Source organism: Ictidomys tridecemlineatus, unplaced genomic scaffold (assembly GCF_052094955.1).
Source record: "Ictidomys tridecemlineatus isolate mIctTri1 unplaced genomic scaffold, mIctTri1.hap1 Scaffold_42, whole genome shotgun sequence".
Taxonomy (NCBI): domain Eukaryota; kingdom Metazoa; phylum Chordata; class Mammalia; order Rodentia; family Sciuridae; genus Ictidomys; species Ictidomys tridecemlineatus.
In genome coordinates this window covers 2,267,626-2,290,918 of record NW_027522720.1, presented here as the reverse complement: position 1 = coordinate 2,290,918, position 23,293 = coordinate 2,267,626, and the positions used below count along the sequence as shown (strand labels likewise).

At 44.0% G+C, this 23,293-nt stretch overlaps 1 pseudogene; it reads left to right on the top strand.

Annotated features, from left to right (window-relative positions):
• The first annotated feature begins 829 nt into the window (after positions 1 to 829).
• Positions 830 to 18,888, top strand: LOC144373532 (hexokinase-2-like; annotated as a pseudogene).
• The last annotated feature ends 4,405 nt before the right edge of the window (positions 18,889 to 23,293 follow it).

The following is a 23,293-nucleotide window of genomic DNA, read 5'->3' as shown; positions in this document are numbered from 1 at the left end:
TGGAGGTCACCAACTTCTCTTTGAGGGTGCTGAATGGCCAAGAAGGAAGTCAGGGGGCTTTTTGGGGGGCTGATTAAAAACCTGGCTCATTGTGAATGCAGCTTTCTCCAGGGCCGAGGAGCTGTGGGTCCTGCTCAGTGTGATCACAGTTGTGGGAGTGCCCACCAACAAAACCCTACTCTTTGTTGCTCTTCAGAGAGAACTGAGTATTCCATTTTTGAAAGTAGAAAACAAAGATAACTTCTTTGGATTGCCCCTAGGTGATTAGTTTTCTAGAAAAGAGGAAAAAATAGAAAAAAGTTACTCATTTTTGCTAAGTTGGTTCATAGAATGCCAACACAGAATGTTCCACCACTCCCCCAGTCACAAGAAACAGGGATGCTGAAGTACTACTACCTGATGGTGAGGTGAACTTTCCTTTCTGGTAAGATAATTGGCTAGGAATTTGTGTCTGGGGGGTCTGCCAGGGCCACCAAAGGATGTCCTATTTGTAGGGCGTGCGAGGACATTCTGATAACTTTGGCCACGATTTACCCCTTCCTCTCAGGGTTATTTTGACAGATGTTTAGATAAATAGTCTAAATGGAAGACAGCTTTTAATGAGTACTAACTAGTATTAAGCCCTTATATGAACTGACTCTTTTAATCATTTGGGGAACTTTTTATGGGCAGTCTAGTTACCATTCCCATTTCTTCGATGAAAAACAAATGAAGACTCAGAGAGTAAGAGGATCTGGTACAAATTCAACTAATTCCTTTGTGAGCCCAAGGTCTTAATTTCTTTGCCATTCTGCCTGCTCATCTTCCTGTATCATGTGTCCTTAGCTATTTGACCACAGTGCTGAATGCCTGGCCAACTTCATGGATAAGCTCCAAATTAAAGACAAGAAGCTCCCATTGGGCTTTACCTTCTCATTCACCTGCCACCAGAGTAAACTAGATGAAGTAAGATGGGTTCTTCAGAAGACTTGCTGCATTGCTTCGCTTCTGGAGCTGGGAGGACTGGGAAGAACGCCGTGGTGGCCATCTGTTGCTGTGGTGTCGGCAGTAGCACTGAGGGATTTTATAGCTAAGGATTCAGTATTTAGAGTTCTGGGCTCCAGGTGACTGTGCGTGTGTGGAGGTGTTGAGGGGTGAAAAAGTATCGGGGAGGTGGGTGCTCTTTGTTACTCTGCATTTCACACCTATTGCACAGTGTCCCAATCCCACCCAGGGCGACAGGAATGAAAAGCTAGGAACTCTTTTGATCCTGAGTGTTTTGATGAAAGGTCTTGGAAGAAGGTTGCTTCATGAGTTAATGATTCAAGGATATACATATCTTATTTTGGCAAGTCTAAAGTTTGCTCCTTCTATTTCTTAGAGGTAGTAAATCCTGAAGGAATCACTCATTTGATCTCCTTTCCTGAACCTGGGAGGATCCTGAGTTTCTTTTTCCTCCGCTAGTCAGGAGACAGTCTACAAATTCAATCATGACTTTAGCTGGGCATCAGAGAGCTCTACTAATGATGCCTGCCAAAATGTGGCCTGTGTTTAAATTGTAGAAAATCAATATTCATTCCTTAGTTGTTTTGTAGTAGAGTTTCCTGGTCTCATGGACCAAGGGCTTCAAGTCCAGTGGTGTGAAAGGCAAAACGTGGTGGCTCTGATCCGGAAGGCCATCCAGCAGAGAGGGGTGAGTGTGGATTGGTGGGACCTCAGGTGTGCAGGCCCTTTGGGATTCACCCTGAAGTCTGTGCTCAAACTCAGCCTGAGAAGCTTTTGTAGAGCTTAAGGGGAGGTATTCTTCTTCTCTGCTATTACACAGTAATTTTATATATGATCAGATGCCTTTGGGGTTTTGAGATTAACATGGTGGAAAGTAATCTTAGTCTTGGTGCAAGAAAAAACCTTCAGTCCTGAAGAAGACTTCATATCATTTCAAGTAAGGAAGTTGGCATAATGGTGACATGACAGTACAATGGGGCCGAGAGTGGACAGATAAAGTTCTGTCATAGGAGTGGGAGGGAGAGAGAGAAAAAGAAAAAGGGAGAGAGAAGGAAGAAGAGGGGAGGTGAGAGGGAGAAGAAAGAGAAGTAGAAGAAGCCAACAAGATTGACTTTTCTTAGTGCAGTAATGGCTACAAACTAGACCACAGGGCTGGTGTCAGGAAAATGGTTCTCCACAATGAGAACAAGCAGGGTGGGAGTGAGTTGCCCGATGTTCACCTGGGTGTGGATCTAGCTTTCCAGCTCGAACCTTCCTTGGCTCTGAGTTTGGTTAGTAAGCCTGTTGCACTTGAGCTGTGTGTCTTGCTGCTCTTTTTCCATCTTCACATCCTGTATCCATCACTTATGTGATGGTGAAGGTCATAACCCTCCATTTCATTCATACAGGACTTTGATATTGACATTGTGGCTGTGGTGAATGACATGGTTGGGATCATGATGACTTGTGGTTATGATGACCAGACTGTGAGATTGGTCTCATTGTGGGTGAGTGAGCTCTGGGTATGAGAGCCGGATGTGCAGTTGGCGGAGTGGGCTGAAAAGAAGGGAGTGACCTGTAGGCTGGGTTATATTTGAAGATAACAATGTAGTTTCTTTGGAGGGCCAAGCCAAGGCTTGTGGAGCTGGGGGTAGTAGAGTTCTGGATCATATATTGGGTAGTCCAGGAGTCTGCAGGAAGGGATCCTAATATGGAGCAGCCTTGGACAGTAGCGTGATAGGAAGATGGGGGCAGGGGAGGGATGCATAGGGAGGTGCTTGAGCAGTTCCTTGCTTTGGTCAGGCACTGGCAGCAATGCCTGCTACATGGAGGAAATGTGCCACATCGACATTGTGGAGGGCGACGAGGGGCGGATGTGTATCAACATGGAGTGGGGGGCCTTTGGGGACGATGGCGTGCTCAATGACATCTGCACGGAGTTTGACCGAGAGATGAACATGGGCTCACTGAACCCTGGGAAGCAACTGTGAGTGGGCCTTTGGGGGGAGGGGTTGGGGGTGTGTGTTGGGAACTGAGGTTGGGGCTGCTCAGGGACAGAGCATTTGTTTTCAGGTCATCTCTATAGTCTTACTTTGTCCCCCAAAGTTTGCCAAGGTACCCACCAATTATGGGAACATTTGGGAATATAAATTGCTGAGAGGGCTCTAAAACCAGTGTGAGTGATAAACCCAATCATCCTTCAACACATTCACTTTGGAAGGCCATATCCTAGTTCTTAAAAGCCCCTTAGTAGCTCTCAACCACTGCACCCCACAAAGGACCAGGCTATATCATATCGCTGCTCACTGCCAACCCACAGAGTCCCAGGGCCTCCTGCTTCAGTTGCAGACTGATTAAGGCTTATGGAAAGGCTGGCTTCTCAGAAGCCTTTTTGGGCTCCACCCTTGGTCCGTGGCCCAACCATAATCTCGAAGTAGATCGGATAAAAGGCCCCAGCATTTTGTGACCTGAATCTTCTACACTCCAGCCAGGTCAGAGTTGGTTTTATGTTATTTTCGACTCTTACACAACCTTATTTCATTCTCACGTTTGCCAAATGTCTCTGAAGATGTTGAGACTGGATTGCTACAAGCACTAAACATAGTTACAAAACATTTTGAGCAATGCAGCATCTCTATGGTCTTCTTGGTGTTGGGACTGTTTTGGGAAGTCTTTTCGCACAGATCTCTACTTAGAAAGGAAAACTAGCCCTATATACCAGGTCAGTGGTGGGCAGCCTTTTGCTTTACTGGGGAGTCCTTTCTTCCTCAAAGCTTGGTTTCATTAAGTCATAAGCTTTTTTTTTTTTTTTTTTTTTTTTTTTTTTTTTTTTTTACGTGTTGAAATGTGAGTCCATTTACCTGAACTTAGGAACATACCAGTTGTGTCTGCCATAGGTGGCCAGAGGTTTATGAGCTGAGAAGTCATTCACTCAATGCCTGCCTCCATTAATGAGACATACCCATGTCATTCCAAAGAGTCCTGTACCCTTTGAAGTATCAAAAGACAAAATTCCCCACCAGGTCTTGACAGCATATTCCTGGTTTATTCATTAAAAAAAAAAAAGATTGGGAAGTCATCTTTCAAATTGTCAGCTGAGGTAGCCCCAAAATCATGAGCAATGACATCACACTGTAGAGACCCGCTTGCCCTGGGGGTGTTTCCCTTAGCTTCTATACAACCAGCTTCACATGTGAAGATGTGGAATCCTCACTGTTGAAGCCAGGTTACTCCCAAGGCGGGTGCCCATGTTGGTGCTTTGACATTTTCAATGTGCCTTGTGCTCGGAACAAATGCTGCCACCTGTCCCTTAGCTCCAATGCTTTCCGACTTGGCCTAAGTTGTCTCTTTGTAGGTAATGTCCAACTCCCTTCCACACCCCTGCTCTGGGCCTCCTTGTCACTGAAGCCAGTCCTAGACAGTACCAGTAGCCCTAGGATCCTCCTCTCTCTAAGACCCAGAGGCTTTCTGAGAGACCAATGGGACTTCTTTGCCCAAAAGAGATTGAGTTTCCTCTGCCACATAGTCGTCGCTGGAAAGACTTCTAAAGAAAACAGTGTCACCTAGTGCTGCAAAATTAAATTACCAAACTGCCTCAGGTTGGGAGCTGATCTCTGCCTTTCTTCTATCACCAGCCTGCTCCAAAACTTCCATTGTGTTTACCCCCAGACTCTTTGAGAGCTGTTCTAATTTGGTCTTGTAATCTTGCCTCACTATCTTCCTGCCCCAACTTGTCTCCCCACCCCACCATTTTCTCAGGAATCCACAAATTGCCTTAAAGAGGCTTGTGCCTATGTTTAATCAGGTTGAATTTTTTTCCTCTTGAAAAAAAATATTGGGACTCTACGTGAGATTCTATTTCAAAGAAGCTTTTTTTTTTGAGAGAAGAAATTTTAAAAAACATTCTCCTACACAAAATTAAATTACCTAAAATTCAGTCTGTCCAGAATGTTCTATACACTTGGTTGTTTAATCTGTTTAAGTCCTGTTTTTTCCCATTGTTCAAGACTCACCAGCCTGAGGGTCAGTCCTAATCCCACAGTTCCTGCAGCCCCCCAGCTGTCAGGTCGACACACACCTGAAAAAGTTAATCCTTAATCATACTGTCCTCTAAAGCATGCTGAATCTCACATATTTGTGTCTTTCCTCCCTAGGAAAGTTGTGCATTCACGGACAGTGGGGGGGTATTATTGCTTTGGTCTGTATTTCCCTGCAGGTTTGAGAAGATGATCAGTGGGATGTACATGGGGGAGCTGGTAAGGCTCATCCTGGTGAAGATGGCCAAGGAAGAGCTGCTGTTCCAGGGGAAGCTCAGCCCAGAACTGCTCACCACAGGCAGCTTTGAAACCAAAGATGTCTCAGATATTGAAGAGTAAGTTTCTGGTCCCAATGCCTCTCCCCATAACCAAGTGTCTGGTTATGGGGAGAGGCATTTGGAGAACATGGATGAGGCATTGGCTTTTGACTCTTTGAGCAGGAGGTCCACATGATTGCCTTTTTTTTTGGGGGGTGATACTGGGGATTGAACTCAGGGGTGCTTAACCACTGAGCCACATCCCTAGTTCTTTTTAAAATATTTTGTTTAGAGATAAGGTCTCGCTGAGTTGCTTAGAGCCTCACTAAGTTGCTCAGGCTGGGTTTGAAATCATGATCCTTCTGCCTGAGGCTCTCAAGCTGCTGGGATTATAGGCATGTGCCATGTCACCTGGCCACAATAGGGTCTTGAAGGTTACCCATGGTGGGCCTGTGAATTCACTCTACTTACTTGTCTGTGCTCGTGTGGATTTTGAGGGTGATGCTAATGAAGTGACTCAGGGTTCTAGAAACAGTTGGCCTGCGCATGCAGGGACTTGGGCTGTTGCCCTGGGTTAAATCCTGGAGGCATTAACGGGGGCACCTTAACACTTGTTTGCATCTATCTCCTTGTTCTTCTCCTGAATTTCTGACATGTCTTTTCTTATCAGCAGTTCTCAAAAGGGACTACCCTGAGCCCTACTTCAAAACAGAAAAATAGGTGCTTGGATGCCCACAGATATATTTACCCACTCATAGTCCAGCCCGGGGGTGGGAGTGAGGATGGCCCATAGTATCCTGATAGCTGGGGCTAGTTTTTCATTCTTGCTATTTCCTCATGTGAATAGAGGGGGTCCTATTAGTTGAGGAACCAGGTAGAGAGAGGAGGTGATTTCAGTGCCAAAAGAAGCAGTGAAAGCATTCCAAGGACTTTGTTCTGAGTGGAACCTTTAAACAGTGGCTAAACTTGCTACACCCCAAGGGGATGATAGTACTCAATATAGTGAGGCATTTGGCTCCCCTGAGAAGGGCACTTATGGTGTCAAATCACCTAACTTTTCCCACCATCTTCAGACACAGACAAACTCTGGCTGCTTTAGAGAGAACAGATGGGCAGCACAGCTGGCACATGTTTAGAGGTGACTGTTTATAGAGGCAGAGATTCTGTCTCTTTACCCTAAGACAAGTAAATGGCAAATGAAAAGAGTGCAGAAGGTCCATGAACCAGGTCTTATCTTCATATTAGCACACAGAAAAGAAATACTGGTTTTACTTACTGGGGGAAAAATGAGCCAGGTTAGCACTGTATGTGAGTGTGTGAGTGAGTGTGTGTGTGTGTGAGAGAGAGAGAGAGAGAGAGAGAGAGAGAGAGAGAGAGAGAGAGAGAGAGTGTGTGTGTGTGTGTGTGTATGTGATGTCTGGGAAAGATACCTCAAGGTGGCGATGTTGCATTGTATTCCCTCCTTGTTGTCCCCACCCTGCTCACAAACAGGTAGCAAGGTCATAAGAGAAATTGTGTCCTCACTGATAGATGGGGTTTGCTGGAGCTGATGGGCTTCCTTGCCAACCCACACCCTCCTCCTGTTGGCCACAGTGGGTCAGACAAGTGCACACACACTATCTTTCTCATTCCCAGCGATAAGGATGGCATCCGGAAGGCCTACCAGGTGATGGTGTGGCTGGGTCTGAATCCATTGCAGGAGGACTGTGTGGCCACTCAAGGGATCTGCCAGATTGTGTCCACACGCTCAACCAACCTGTGTGCAGCCACCCTGGCTGCTGTGCTGCAGCATATCAAGGAGAGCAAGGGTGAGGATAGGGTGCGCTCCACCTTTGGGATTGATGGCTCCGTCTACAAGAAACACCTTCAGTGAGTCAGCATGTTGGGCCCAGGAGTGAAGGAGGTCCCAGAGTACCTGGGACCTGGTGACTCCATCGGGCAGCTCTGTTTTTCATCCCAAGGTGTCGGGGGTCTTTGTAGAATTATAGTTCCCAATGGAGCAAGTGGCTACTGGAGGATGTCATTCCTGGTGTGGGTGGAGGTGATTTCTGAAGGCTGATGATGACTCAGAGCTCCCCTGCATGCTGGGTACTCTTCTTGGCCACCCTCTTCTTTATAAGACAGAGTTTCATTCTTTACTCTTATGATTCTTGGTGGTTCTTATATGTGCTATGTATTCTGCCAGGGACCACCTCAGTCCTGGGGGTTACCAGCCTCTGATTTGGGTATTGAATTGATGCCATGCTGCATGTTTTGATCCCTTGGGTTATATATATCCAGATATTCAAGTTTCAGTTGGGACCTGGAAGATGCCTCTTGTTGCACTCATTTAATTTCTCCTAACATGAGTGCCAGGTCAATATGGCATCATTAACTGAGCTGGTCACTGTGGAAGGTCTCAGCTCTGAGGTCCCCTAATCTCCTAGCTCAGTGCCTCCCAAACTTTAGTTAATGTGCACATGAATCACATGGGGATCTTAAGAGGCAGATTCTGGTTCAGAAGGTCTGAGGTGAGCCTGAGATCCTGCATCTCACAGCCTCCAATGAGGCAGTTGGCTCATGGACCACACTTGGAGTACCAGAGCGATACCTCAAAGCAGTCATCACCTGGAGAGTTTCTTGCCAAACATAACATGTTATCTTTAGCTGTTCAGATACCTTGAGATGGTTGGAAGAAATTGGCAAAAGAGAGGTGAGAGTGCAGAAGAAGTTACATCTTCAAATAAAATGAGTTATGGAACATGAAAAATGGGTAATGTTAGAGCCACCTGATTCTATTAGACTGCAGAGGCTGATTGCAATCTCCTGGGCAGAGGAGATTTTTTTGTGACTGCACATAGGGAACAGTGTTTTGCAAGAAGTGTCCTTTCCTTTCAGTGGGGGATAAACCCCACCAGGGCGGTCATCTGAGGTTTTATACAGGGATTCCTAACATGGGAAAATGTGGAGGGAGAAGGCTGAGGGCAGCCTCTGCTCTTGCAGGCCCAACTTTTGGGCTGAAGCAGTGAGCCATTGTGCAACCATTTATACCACTGACCTTAACTGTGGACACCTGTCTCTTATCTCACCTGGGCGGCTACAGTTTTGCCAAGCGTCTTCACAAGGCTGTAAGTCGGCTGTTGCCTGACTGTGTCATTCACTTCCTCGGCTCTGAGGGTGGCAGCAGCAAAGGGGCAGCCATGGTGACTGCGATGGCTTACCGACTGGCTGATCAACAAAGAGCCCACCAGAAGACCCTGGAGCCTATAAAACTGAGCCATGAGCAGTTGCTGGAGGTCAAGAGGAGGATGGAGCTTCAAATGGAGCGAGGTATGAACAAGGAGACACACTCCATCTCCCCTGTGAAGATGCTGCCCACCTACGTGTGTGATACCCCCGATGGCATAGGTATGCAGCAGAGATGCTCTCCTGGCAGGCCTTTGTCCTAGCATCGATGATTGGGGAGGTCCGTTAGCATTAGCCTTGGACTTTTGAACTGCCACCTGTTTTTGAAGCTATATTACTATAATACTAGAGTCAACCAGACATACCTCAGCTAAAATCAAACAGTACTTACTGGTACCTACTATGTATCAACACACTTAATGCCTATTAATTCCTTTAATATTTGTTAGCTATTAAAGATTAGTAGTTACTTTTGTGTATTAACCAACTGCTGTATGTGGCAAAAAACAGAGGCCTGAGAAGTTAACAAACTTGCCCAAGTTCACGCTACTAGCAAAAGTCAGAGCTGGGATTCAAATCCAGGAATTTAGGTACCAGAGCCCCTGCTCACAACCATCACTTGGTCCGGGTACTGTACTACCTGGGCCAGGTTTGGCTTATGCCTGCTTTTGTGAATAAAGTTTTACCAGCACACAGCTATGCCCATTGGTCTGTACAGCATTCATGACTGATTTGCACTACCTTGGAAGAGTTGAGTGTTTGCAGTGAGACTATGTGGTCCATGAAGCTTAAAATGTTTCCTGTCTGTCCCTTTACAGAAAAACATCACTATAAACCCTCTTGTGGGTCTTGTAACCTAATAAATCAAGGTCTTTTCCCAAATAAGAGAAAATGATTGCTGAGCAGGCCAATGTAGCAGTTAGTATAGATTCCAGAGACTAGGGTTTGATCCTTCTCCCCTTTTCTACTGATGTGATTCTACATAAGTAATGTTGTCCATCTCAGCCAGATTTTGATCATCCATAAGAAAGGAATGAACTGTATCCCTTAGGATGGCCTAAGTGTTGGATGGGGACTGTGTGTGAGGCTTGTGGCACACTGAAATTGCCTAATGGTGGAAGTTTTTCTCATTTTAAAAGATTTTCCTTCTAATTCTTTTAAAGAATTACACTCTCTTTTTCTTTCTCTAGTCTGGAATCTAACCTAAGGTGGTATTTGATTTGGCACAAATAGCATATTTAGATAGTTTTAAATGTACTCTATCAGCATCCCCAGAGCTCTGCAGTGCTCACTTTGACTTCTGGGCCCCCAGCATGTGGACTCATTTGAGAGTCACTAAGGAGCCAGCAGAGATCTCATCCTGGGGCATCTTTTTTCTTCATCATTAAATAGAGCTCACACTCCATCACCCCCTGAGGCTGCTGAAGCTGTAGAGTGGGCCCTGTCAGGGGAAGGTACATAAACTGTCACTCTTTGTCACCCCAGCTCATTACCTCCTTGGATTTGTTTTCCAGAGAAAGGGGACTTCTCGGCCTTGGACCTTGTAGGAACCAATTTCCAGGTCCTGCTAGTGCGTGTGTGAAATGGGAAGCAGTGAGGAGTAGAGATGCACAACAAGATCTAATCCATCCCACGGGAGGTCATGCATGGCACAGGCGAGGAGATGAGCAGCATGGAGCCTCCAGGAGGGCCCAGGAAGCTTCTTGCTTTCAATGACAGCACTTTCCTTGTTCACCCATGGACCTGGAGAAGGTTGGTGCACCCCAGGCCCAGGCTGCTCTCTGGGTTTGTGCCTGAGCTTTCATTTCTTCTGGATAGAAACCTTGAGCTCCTACTGAGGTCTTGTTGGGGCTAGCCCATCTAGGCCAGGGCCTCTTTCTTAGTGCTCCAACTTCTCCCCACAGCTCTTTGACCACATCATCCAATGCATCACTAACTTTCTGGAGCACATGGGCATGAAGGGTGTGTCTCTGCCTCTGGGTTTCAACTTCTCTTTCCCCTGCCAGCAGAACAGCTTGGATGAGGTAACAGTGCCTTCCCACAGGGCTCTCCTATGGGCTTTATTGACCTTAATGAGTGAAAGAAGGGCACTAGTGACCCTTGGGGAGTAAGGGCCCATTGATAAGAATAAGTTGGTTGAGGCTGGTGAAGGTTAAATGGGTTAGTTAGGATCCAACTTTCTTTGGAAGAATGATGATGGTGATGCTAAAACAAAACATGAAACTCACATATTTTAAGCACTTATTTGTATGCCACATTATACATTTAGCTTCCCATGTGCATTATCTCATTCAATCCTCACAGCAACCATCTATGTTAAGTGTTCATATGCCTAATTTTCAGTAAAGAAGATAAGGTCTACTTAGGTACTTGGTGCCTTGCTCCAGGTCATCTAGCTTGGGAGTAGCCAAGCCACTATTTGAATTCTGTTTTTCTGATGTCTTGAGCCCATGAGCTCAAATTCTCTCTCCTGCTCCTGAGGCTTTACAGGCTCAGGCATTTTTATTTTGTCTCCTGTAAATGTGGATGCTCTGGTCTTTCTAGACTCACTTTTGCCTCTCATTCCTGTTCAACTTGCCTTGGATGAATGAAAGAGGAATTGAAGATCTGGTGTTCCCAGATGTTCTGGATAAGAGTACATAAAGAGATGGAGGACAGCTGAGTAGGCAATGCTGGGATCTGGGCTGATGGCTTCGATATTAGAGTATTTTTATTTGAACAGTGGTTCCTCTCTGACATAGCCAGTTATGTAGAAACTTGCATGCATGCTGCAGGGTTATGGTGCTGTGGATGCAGTTTCCAGGTGCAAAAGGCATGGTTCCTGCCTTAGATGCTTCCAAACTGGGCTGTTGAAGCAAGCTCAGGAAAGTAAGAGCTGCTGTTTGGACCATGGCAATGGGATACTACAGCTCTGAAGACGCAGTGAGGTGATAATCTGAGTGCAGTCCTGGAGGAGGTGAGGAGTACTTGGAGTAAATTAGAAGAATGACTTGATGGGGAGAGGTTTTATTTATTTATTCTTAAATTTTTGAGAATTATAATATCTATATTATATAGAAAAGAAGAAAAAATGATTAATAGAAAAGTAAAAATAACATTCCAACAAGGTCCTTCCAGACTTTTCCTACAAATTTTTATTTTATTTTATTTTAAACAGACACTATCTTTTCATACCATGTATTTATATATTTTATTGGGTATGATAACTGTTTTTATCTGAATAGAAGTAGTTTATCTGAATAGAACAGTCATCCTGCTGGATCTTAATCTGTATGTTCCAATTATCTGTAAAGAGCACATGTTATGTCTAGGATCATAAAAATGAACAGCAAACAAAGGGAAAGACGATTCTATCTGTTAGCTGATGAGGTCATCCTGATGATGAGGTATTAGCAGGTGCTCAGGAGGCCTGAGGGCCTCTGGCTGTACTTACTCGCCACTGGCCTTGGGCAAGTCTCCCCAGCTGTTGGGGCCTGTTGGTGTCTTTTTATAAGGATTACCTGAAGTGATATTACTTGGACATTCTATAAATTTTAACACGTCAAACTTTTGCCAGAGATATGAAGCTAATGTGCAGATGAGAGAGATGGGTGGAGGTGAGCACACCCTTGTCTGGATGTGAGTGTGTAAACCAAGGCTCCACAGGAATGCGCTTTGTTCTTCTGAGTCTCTTGGGATCTGATCATGGTGTGACACATCCAGGTGGATGAGATGCCAAGGTGATGGGCATGAACCACCAAGCAAGGCCTGGGGACACCGTGCAAGTGGGAGGTAGTGAGCACACAGTCCACTGATGGGTCCAGCCTCTTGGGAAATGGATCTGGGACTGCTGACACTGGTTCCTGGTGTTCGGCAGCACAGAGGGCTCCAGTGAACAAAGATTCCTCCCACGTGCAAAGCCACCGGGCATTTACTTCCAGATGGCCCTGTGACATGGTCAAGGGCCACACTAAAGATGGGCCCACAGAGGACTCTGAGAAGCCTTAGAGAGCTTTCTCACTAAGAAATGTGAGGCCTAGACACTTCCCCAGCTGTGTCCAGGTACTCGTTCACTGGATACGGAAGTATGAAAAATTAAGAGATGTACTGACCCTTCTGATTTAAGTGAAGGACAGGTACAGGGCAAAACTGCTTTGCCCAGTAAAGGAAACATGTATTGGGACATTTGCACAGTGCTTATGAGCCATTAATTGGAGTCAGCAGGTCTGGAGGTGAGTCCTGCTTTTAGCTTCAAACTAGGCCTAGGCAAGTCACCTGGGTGCCTGGGTTACCTGTAAAAGGTGGGTGTGATCATAATAAATGTTCTCCAAAGATGGCTGTGGGGATTAAATGGTGTAGCATATATCATGCACCAGCATTGGTGTACAGAAAGTACTCAGTAAATCCAAGCAGCAACCTTAGGAACAACCTTAGATTGAGGATCACTGGTAGGTGAGATGGCTAGTTACTCCAGGGAATCTGTCTAGTTTAAAAGATTGAGAGCCCAGAAATGACCCAGCAGCCCTTGAGGTCTTCTCTGTGCTTTTTAGAGTATCCTCCTTAAGTGGACCAAAGGCTTCAAGGCATCTGGATGCGAGGGTGAGGACATGGTCACCCTGCTGAAGGAAGTGATCCACAGGCGAGAGGTAAAGGAGACCCCATGCATTGATTCCTTGATGCTTGAAGTGATCTGTGAGGGCCAACATTGAGTGCAGTTGCTTTGGCTGGCAGGAAAATTGATGTAATCACTCAGCTCAGCAATGGTTGAGTGTCCACTGTGCATAAAGCTCTGTTCTGGGTGTGGGGATTCAGGAATGACAGCAAAACAAAACAAAACAAAACAAAAAAGAACGTTTGTTCTCAAACATAAACCCATAATCCAATGGCAACTGTTATTAAGGGCTAAGATAAATGAAGTTGGACAAGGAGAGCAAATAAAGTGAGCAGGGAAGTGGCAATCTTAATAGCAGCACAATAAGGAAGTCTTCATGCAAGCCTTGAGCGAGCCTAGTATGAAATAAGGGAGTGAGCCACAGCATTTGAGATGTATTTTATATACATGTAAGTGTCCTTGCAAATGTCTGAAGGGAGAATGTTGGGGTTCACTTGTGGACTAGGCATCTGCTTCTGCCTTCTTAGGAGTTTGACCTGGACGTGGTGGCTATGGTTAATGACACAGTTGGAACTATGATGACCTGTGGCTATGAAGACCCTCACTGTGAGGTTGGCCTCATTGTTGGTAACATTATCAACCATCCTCCCCACAGGGGCGGGGGGTACAGCCTTGGATGGGTGGGAGGCTGGAGCTGAGTGAGACCTGGTGTCCCTGTGATTGGCAGGCATGGGTAGCAACGCCTGCTACATGGAGGAGATGTGAAATGTGGAGCTGGTGGATGGAGAAGAGGGGCAGATGTGCGTCAACATAGAGTGGGGGGGGGGCTTTAGGGCAATGGATGCCTGGACGACTTCCGCACGGAATTTGACAAGGCTGTGGATGATCTTTCGCTCAACCTGGGCAAACAGAGGTAGGCACCCAACTAGGTGAGGGCCTTGTATTCCAGAACTGGACAGCAATAAGTTATCGGAGACTCCACCATAGCATTTGCAAGGAAGCTTATTATCTTGAGATGACAATGGGTTTCTTAGAAAGTTCTGAGTTAGTAAACATGAGGAAGCTGCTTCCACCTCGAGGCTCGGGAAAGCGGAGGTGGGGGTGGGATCAAAACCTAGGGCTGAGTCTGTGAGGGAAAAATGATGAGTGGACCACTGCTGCTGCCAGGGTAAAACAGCATTGCTGGGGCACCCACACAGGAGCAAATCCTTTCTTCCTCCCCCAGCCATCCAGCGTCAAGCACCCTCTCTTGCCAGAACTGCTCAAGGGCCAGCATCACAAAGCTCCATGAGTGGTGGTGGTGATGGTGGTCGGGTGAGGGGAGGGTGTGAGCAGACAGCACATGCTCAGTTTTGCTGAAGGTGGAGGATCAGTGTGAGAGGACACTAGGAATCCTGCTCAAGTGAATTAAGTGGCATTCCTTTCCTGCCATGCTGTACTCCACTTTCCGTTCTGTCTCAACACATCACACCACCTTCCTATTTAACCTCCATGAATTACAAGTTTGAGAAGTTGATCAGTGGCATGTACTTGGGCGAGATTGTCCGTAACATCCTTATCGATTTCACCAAGCGTGGGCTGCTCTTCCGCGGTCGCATCTCAGAGCAGCTCAAGACAAGGGGAATCTTTGAAACAAAGTTCTTGTCTCAGATTGAGAGGTGAGAGTTGATTTAGGGTTTGGAGGAGGATGCGGTCATGTCCTATGTATTTCTCATGGACAGACAAGCTGAAGGATTTCACAGCTCAAGTGAGATCAGAGCAGGGCTCACACAAGTCAGTCTAGTGGCTCACACATGAAAGATGGTGCTGAGCATGGCATGGGGACATGAACAGGGATATTGTTGTATATTTAGGTCAAATAGAACAAGAAAGATACCCCATTATAGGATGTAAATTAAAATGTGCAGAGGAAAATAATGTGATGAAGCATCCATGCTTGGCTTGGGGATTCTTCTTCACTGCTGGCTGCAACAATCAGGCAATGAGGATTGATTAAAGAGGACAGGCTTCACTCTATCAAGGACTAAGTAAACATCAGGCAGGGCAGAATCATGCTATGCTGTGTCTTGTTAGACTGAAGCCTCTGTCCTCTGGTCTAATGGCAGAAAACTCTGTTCCAAATTAGAATGGTGAATTTCAGAGCCCTTAAAAAATTAATGCTATGGTTACTCTCAAAGCATAGACCAGGAACTGGGTAACTGACCTGAGTGGGCCCCAAGGGCATCTGCACCAGTGAACAGAGTCTGCTCAGTTGATGGGTGAGGAGATGATTCTAGGTCTCTAAAATAGTTTTCTTTATAAAATAGGGTTTATTTTCTCACTACAATTTTATGTGCATCTATTTCATAAAAAGGACACAAGCAGAATGCAGACTACCCAGTGTGGGGAATGGAAATCAAGCAGGAGTGTAATGCTAGTGAGTTAATGCTTTTCCTGAAGACCCAGGGACAGCAATGAGAGAAGGGACATAAACATGTTCTACAGCTAGAAATGCCACATGCCAGCATGGCCACTGTCTTTATTATTTCCAAATGAGTAGACAATGAAGTTCCTTTGGTTTTGGATATGTTTTGTAGTGACAGTGTTCTACCTTCCCTGCACAAAGTAGAATGAGGACCTTCTTTTAAAATTTCCTGTCACTCTCAGGATAAAAGAGCCAACCAGAGAGGGGTCTCCAGCCCTCTCTGCTCTTGACTGACCACTCACCGTCTCCCTTCCACCCCAGAGACTGCCTGGCCCTGCTGCAAGTCCGTGCCATCCTGCACCACTTGGGCCTCGAGAGCACCTGTGACGACAGCATCATCGTCAAGGAGGTGTGCACTGTGGTGGCATGGCGGGCAGCCCAGCTCTGTGGTGCAGGCATGGCTGTCTTTGTGGACAAGATACAGGAAAACCGTGGGCTGGACACCCTCAAAGTCTCAGTGGGTGTGGATGGGACCCTCTACATCCTCAGTGAGTTCCTGACCCCAGACCTTTATCGCTTTGTCTTTGTCCCCATTCCCCTTTTAACTTTATAGAAAATTATTATTAAATAGTTGTTTTTAATGTTTGTAATTTGGAGATCAGTAATCAGAACCAGAATCAAGCCTGTGTTCAGTATTGGACATGTGTTGCCCCCCACCCCGCCCTGCAATTGCACCCTCTCCCTACTCTGCTAGAAATAAGGGCTGCCCCAACTCAGTTCTTGCTTTTTTTTCCCCGAGTCTCTATGTTACACATCTATATTGTTTAGTAAACATATACTAGAAATTGAGCATGATTTTTGAACTTGCCATGAATAGAATCACATGGCTTCTTCTGTGACTGGCTTTTCTCACACAGCATTTATGGTTTGTTTATTTATTTTGGAGATGGGGTCTTGCTATGTTGTCCAGGGTCTCAAACTGCTGGGTCTTGAGCAATACTCCTGCCTCAGCCTCCCAAGTGTGTACTATGTGGATTATTTCTAGATTTTGACTCATATTACAAACAGTGCTGCTGTGAATGTTCTAGCAAACATGCTGGAACTCAAGCAAGATTCTCCCCCTATGATCTAGGTCAGGGAATTGGCAATCAATAGCCATGATTGCTCATGTAAATCAAGTTTTATTGGAAGAGAGTGGCACTCATGTGTTTATGTGCTGTCGATGGCCGCTTTCATACTACCCATGAGGAGTAGACACAGACAGACCCTATGGCCTGTGACACTGAAAGGGATTGCTGCCTGGCCCTTTGCTGTGCCCTCAATATGGAAATATCAAGTTCCCCTTTCTTTCAACTGTATTCCTTGTTTCCCTTGTCTTCTCCTTTCTCCCTTCTTATTACCATTTTGCTTCTGTCTTCTCTCACTTGTCTATTTGTATAATTTATTTTGAAGTGAGGAAGTAGCCCATATACTCTCTTCTGAAAGCCTTTAAGCTTAAAGCTAAAGGAGTAGAGCAGTGCCCAGCCTGCACAGTACCCACGGGGTGAAGTGAGGGTGGAGAATCCTGGATTAAACTGTGACCACCTCTCCCACAAATACATTTGTGTATTTTTTTCCTAAATCAAAATGTTTATATCAACATTTTTATTTATAAACATAGTTTCAATATATTTGGACAGTATTATACACTATCTACATAGCAGCTACTTGATTTTTTTCAATTTTTATTTTAATTTATACAGGACAGTAGAATGCAATTTGATACATCACACATAGTTGGAGCATAATTTTTCATCCTTCTGGATGCACATGATGTAGAATCCCACTGGTTTTATAGTTATATATGTGCATAGAGTAGTAATGTCTGATTCATTCTACTATTCTTTCTGTCCCCATAACCAACCCCCTTATTGTGAATTAGCATGCACATATCAGAAAAATCACCAGCCTTTGGTTTTTTGGGATTGACTTATTTTGCTTAGCTTATTCTCCAGCGCCATCCATTTACAAGCAAATACCATCATTTATCTTTAAGACTGAGTAATATTCATATATGTATATGTATTTTCTTAATATAAATCACATTTTTTTATTCATTCATCAATTGAAGGGCACCTAGGTTGGTTCCATAGTTTAGCTATTATGATATAATGAGTTGAGCTGTCACCACATTTATTTTAATGACCTAAGAGGCTCTTTGAGTCTGCACTATTAGTGAAAAGAGGGGGAGGGACCTCCAAAAATCCACGTCCCTCTCCTCAGTGATAAGTCTCATTGTAAAAATAGGAGTCTTGGCTCCAGATGAGGGTTGGGAAAGGGACTTTTATTCAGCTTTCTCTTCCTGTCAAAAAATACATGTGATAATCAACTTATAAAGAGGAAAGGGTTATTTTGGCTCACAGTTTCAGAAGTTTCAGTCCAAGGCTGGTTGGCCCTGCTGCTTTGGAGCCTGTGGAAAAGTAGCACATGATGGCAGGAGTGTGTGTGGAGCCAAACTGCTCACCTTGTGACTGGAAAGTGGAAAAGAAAGAAAAAGGAAGACCAGAGTCCCACAATTCCCTCCAAGGGCATAGCCCCAGTGACCTAAAAACCTCCCACCTCTTACATGAGGGACATTTAGATCCAAACTGTAGCAGGGATGGAAACTTAGCTCCCGACCCTGGGACTGGGCATCCTAAGCTTCACAGATGAGAGGGCATCCTGACCCTCTTGGATTGGGATGGGTTGGATGGTGACTGTCTCTTTTTCCAGTCCCATAGGAAGATGATCTGTGATCTCTGTAATGTCCTAACAGAAACCCTATACATCTGCCCCTCTTGCCTTCAGTGGCATTTTGGAGTCAGTGTAGGTCTGATGTGAAGTAATAACCCTTGGAAAATATAGAAACCACATGCACAGGATTTGGTCCTCCCCTGCAGAGGAGGTTACACACTTCTGCAAGACTCATAGGTGGCTCACAGGACTGTTGAACTTCTTTCACTGATTCATTTTAAGAGCACAGTTCACCAGAATTCCAAGGCATTTTTTCTAGAGTGAAATCTTAGCTCCCTTGAGTTAAGAGCTAAATGGGTACACTGTGATATTGAACTTGGACAGATTATTAGCATCTCCCAGGCTTAATTTTCTGGTACAAATAAATAGACCCACAGTGTAGCTGTTGTGCTCCTCCTCTTAATTACTTGTGTGTTGCCAACATTACTTCTCACCTCTGAGCACACAAATCTGTCATTATTAAAGTGCTTTGTTCTTTTGTCTTTCTCTCCCTTTTTCCAGTTTTGCCAAAGTCATGCATGAGACTGTGAAGGACCTGGCCCCTAAATGTGAAGTGTCCTTCCTGGAGTCAGAGGACGGCAGCAGGAAGGGGGCCGCGCTCATCACTGCCGTGTCCTGTCGCACCTGTGAGGCTTGTCAGCGATAGAACCCCCGAATTCGGAAGGGACTTCTCTGCTTCCCCCTATTCCCTGTTTTAAATTATAAGGAGTCATCTTTTTGTGTTAGAAACACAGTCCCCTCAGCTTTTCCTTGGCAGAGAGGACCCCGTTGGATTGGGATTTTTTTTTACATTAACTGTAAAGTTTTGTGCCCAAGTCTTGGCCTTCCTGAGATACAGAAGCCAGGACTGTTCATACTGGTCACAACCATTCCCATTGGTTCTCAAACAACTTAAAAAAATAATAATAATCCTTAGCACCCCTCCCTCCTCCTGGAATTCCACATCTCTGTGGAAAATTGCTTGACAATAACTGAGAAAGGAAAAAGATCAAGGCTAAGAGAATAATAGAGCCAATGATAAAGGAAAAATTTAAATTAGTTCCTATTGTTTTTAACAAAGTGTTGAGACCATGGGAGTATAAGTTGGTAAATTGGTCAAAGTATAAATTGGTAGAACCTGTTCAGTGGGGAAATAGGTGATATATATATGTTTTACATAATTTTCCAGAAATTTGTGCTAAGGAAATACACATTGGGAACTAAGGTTTTGACTATTATATGGTTTATAATAGCTAAAAATAAACTGTTTGGCTCACCCTGTTTCAGGGTCCAGATAGTAAAAACTTGTCTCTAGTTTTTTCAAACATTATAATTCAGTGATGTGATTAAACAGGTGATGGAAAATGGAGAAGCCAGATACTACAGAGAAGCAACCCAGAAATTATGACATCAAGAAAAGTTGCTTCTGAGGCTGTAGTTGTAGCTCAGTGGTAGAGCGCTTGCCTAGCTAGCATATGTGAGGCATTGGGTTTGATTCTCAGCACTGCATAGAAACAAATAAAAAATAAAGATCCATTGACAACTTAAAAAAAAGCTTCTTCTGGAAGATTGCAAGTTCAAAGCCAGCCTCAACAATTTAGCAAGTCCCTGAATAACTCAGTGAGACCCTGTCTCTAAATAAAATACAAAAAGGACTGCAGATATGGTTCAGTGGTTAAGCACCCCTGGATGTAATCCCTGAAACCAAAAAAAAAAAAAAAAGGAAAAGGTGCTTCTAGCCTGCTGCCTAGATCAGAGTGCAAAAGCTGGGGTCAGGGGGAGTGAAGAGGCAGTAACTGGAACCACAAAACTGGGTGGGGAATGTAGAGTTACCAGGGTTTCTCTCCCTCCCACCTTTTAGTGTTCTGCAGTGTTTCCTGATGGCTGAACCTAGTTGGTAAAGGGACCTTGGGAAATGGGATAAAGAGCAGGGTGGTGGGATGACTTGGACCCCAGCAATTAGCAAAGTAACTGGCATGTGCCCTACATTATGATCTTTGATTAGACCATTATATGGAGTTATCAAAGAATATTATAGGCATTATAGAAGAATATTTAATAACAAGGACAATGTTCAGAGGATGCTGCTTCATGCCCCCAGTGTGTTAGAACCTGAACAGTTGCCCTCTGAGGGAGCTGCATCCTGGGATCCAATGGATTGAGAATTAAAAATGTACTTAGGCCTTGATGTTTGCACATGTAAGCTCTTATCATTCCTGGAACAATACATATAACAACTATTTATATTATATTAAGTATTTCAACTTTCCTAGACATTTACGTTCTCCTGTATGGGAAGATATGTGGAGGTTATATGCAAATACTATACCATTTTATATAATGGATTTAAGCATTCATGAATTTTAGTATCTTTGGTGAGTCCTGAAATCAATCCTCCATGATGCTCAGAAATATGACTATATTATGATCCTATTGTTGTTAAATACAATACTATATGACAGCAGGTGTAGTGGACTTCCCTGAGTCTCCCCTCTGCCTCAATGATTTGTTGTGGTAAAGGCAGGCAGCCCCCTCCTCAGCAGCTCCCCAAAGGTTTCCCACCCCTCTGGGCATCTGGGAGGCTTGGCCTTATCTGCCATTCCTAGCCTGGCTACTCAGTGCAATGTTGGTACCTGCCCTTGGGTCTCTGTGGGTTCCCTTAAAGCCTCAGAAGAGCTTCTCTGTCATTTCCCTTGTGGGGTGTGGGTTTGGAGTGGCATAGACCCTTAATTCTCCCCAAATCCTAGTACTAGACAGGATGTTTAGCATATAATTTTCTAAATTTCTTAAGATCAATTCCTGCATGAGAGGATCTCAGAGCCCTGGATTCTCCATGCTCATGCTCCATCCCTCACCATGGGGAAATTATTCCCTTCCAACAAGTATAAGGTCCGTACACCACCTACTCACATCTTAGAAATATCTTTTCTAGATTCAACCAAGACCATACAACTTTTTCTTTCTTGGTTGCTTTGTTTTCTTACAGCTTGGGCCTCCAGGAGCAGAAGGCCACTGCTATATCCTTTCAGGGTAATTTCTCATCATTGCACAAACTTTTCTTGCTTTTTAATTTTCTTGTTTCCTTTCATCCTCACTCTCTTTTTTAATTAATATTCTCCACTTCCAAATGCCAACCATTGTGCTCCATGTGAAACTTATTTTGTATGTGTTTTTATGAAGCATATATTGCTTTGATGCTTTTTAATTTTATGTGTGTTTGTTTGTGATGCTGGGGGGATGGCACCCAGGGCCTTGCAAATGCTATGCAAATGCTCTATCACTGAATTACATCCCCAGCCTCTGTGTGCATTTTTTTAAAAAATACTAATTCTATTGGCTAAAAGTCTCTTTCTGTCTCCCACCTCACAAAGCACCGTGTTTTCAAAGGCCCAGGGGTGTCATGTGCTCAGCTAATGCATTATTTCCCATTGCCACAAATATCCCATTGTGTGCATATACTCACTCCGTGTTCCCATTCATCTTCTTAAAAGTGGTCATGTGCATTGACTCAATTCTGGATACACAAACATGGCAATGAGTGTCACTACAATTAATTTCTTTGCACATGACCGCATAATTATCCTTGTGATCATCTCTCTGGGCATCTACCCAAGAGCAGGACAGCTGGATCATAGGATGTGCAATTGCCACATTTGACCCCCACACTACCAGCTTACCCTTTTGAAAGGCTGTCCCTGCTGTCAGTCACCTGCACAAATCTCCACTAACACTTGGCATTGTCTAGACATCTATTCATAATTAATCTTATTAGTGTAAAGTTGAATCTTATTGTTGCTTGAATCAACATTTCTCTCATTACTGTGGATTTCAGCATTTATTTATATGTGTTTGCTTTTGGATTTCCCTTAGTTGACTCCCTTTTAATATTTGTATTCAACCAGTGTTCTTTTTCCTTTCTGATGCACTAGAACTCCTTATTTAATGCAGGTATCAATCCTTTGGGAGCTTTAGATATTGCAGGTATCTTCTAACCTGTTCATTGTGTCTATGGTGTCTTTTGTGGACTAGAAAGCCTTTAATTTGGAGTAATCAAATCCACCTATCATTTTTGCTTACAGTTTATACAGTTTTTCAGGGTTTCTTTTGGTACTGGCAATTGAACCCAAGGGCTCTTAACCACTGATCCACGTTCTCAGCTCTTTTCATTTTTTTAGTTTGAGACAGGGTCTCACTAAGTTGCTTAGGACCTTGCTAAGTTGCTGAGGCTTGCCTTGAACTTTTGACACTCCTAAATTGGCCTCCTAAGATGCTGGGATTACAGGTGTGTGCCACCACACCTGCTTACTGTTTGTATAGTTGGTTCTTCTAAATTTTCTGACTAAAATGGTCTTCTGTTAATTTTATTTATTGGTAATTTTTTGCCTTAAAGGATAAATGAATCCCTTGAAGAAGTTTGTTTTCTATATAATATTAAATAGGATTTAGTTTTTTTTTCCATGTTACTAGTGATTTATATCTTTTCTTACTGGCTTGGGACAACTTTTCTAAAATATATTAGGCTTGCAAGGTTCCATTTCTGAGTGTTCCGTCTCTCTAATTAATCCCGTTTGTTTGTTCTTGGGACAGTAACATTCTGTTTCTATTACCAAGGTTTGGTAGTGTGCCTAGTATCTAGCAGAGTTAGTATTCCCTTTTCTTTTTCAAAGTTGACTATGCTAGTCTTGGCCCTTTATTACTTCATGTAAAATTTAGAATAATAAGTAACCTCTGAAAATAATCTACCTAAATTTTTGAATTTTGTATTTATTGATCATGGAGTTAAATTTAACCTTTAACATATTCACAAAAGCATTAAAAATCTCTAGTTATTTATAAAATCTTTTCTGTTATTTGTTAGAGTTTTAAAGTTTATAAAGATTTTATGAATTAAGTTAATGCCCATATCATTCATAGTTGCTGTGTGTGGTTCTTATATTTTTGGTCGGTTATTATAAGTGTATAACATAGGATTCTAACCTTAGAATCATTACTTTGTTGTGTGTGTGAGAGGTACCATCTTTGGCATTGTAGGCTCTGTAGCAGATGTCATTAATACCCCAACCCCAGTTTAGATGAGAATGTCTTCAGATACTGAATGTTCCCTCAAAGTAGGATTGACAGATAA